The sequence below is a fragment of the Sinocyclocheilus anshuiensis genome, unplaced genomic scaffold, assembly GCF_001515605.1.
Source record: "Sinocyclocheilus anshuiensis isolate Anshui unplaced genomic scaffold, SAMN03320099.WGS_v1.1 scaffold223, whole genome shotgun sequence".
Lineage (NCBI taxonomy): Eukaryota > Metazoa > Chordata > Actinopteri > Cypriniformes > Cyprinidae > Sinocyclocheilus > Sinocyclocheilus anshuiensis.
In genome coordinates this window covers 143,497-143,784 of record NW_015548214.1, presented here as the reverse complement: position 1 = coordinate 143,784, position 288 = coordinate 143,497, and positions in this window count along the sequence as shown.

Sequence of the window (288 nt, the reverse complement as noted above, 5' to 3'; positions counted from 1 at the left end):
CATTCACTTGCAGAACGCAAGCTTCTAGAGGGCACATAACTCTGAAGTAATGAATTTAGGTAAAGGGATGCAGAGCCAGTGGTGGTTTTGTAGGCAAACATTAAGCCCTTGAATTTAATGCGAGCAGCTACTGGTAGCCAGTGCAAATTGATGAACAGAGGTGTGACATGCATTCTTTTCGGCTCATTAAAGATTAATCTTTCAGCGGCATTTTGGATTAATTGTAGAGGTTTGATAGAAGTGGCTGGAAGACCTGCCAAGAGAGCATTGCAATAGTCCAGCCTGGAT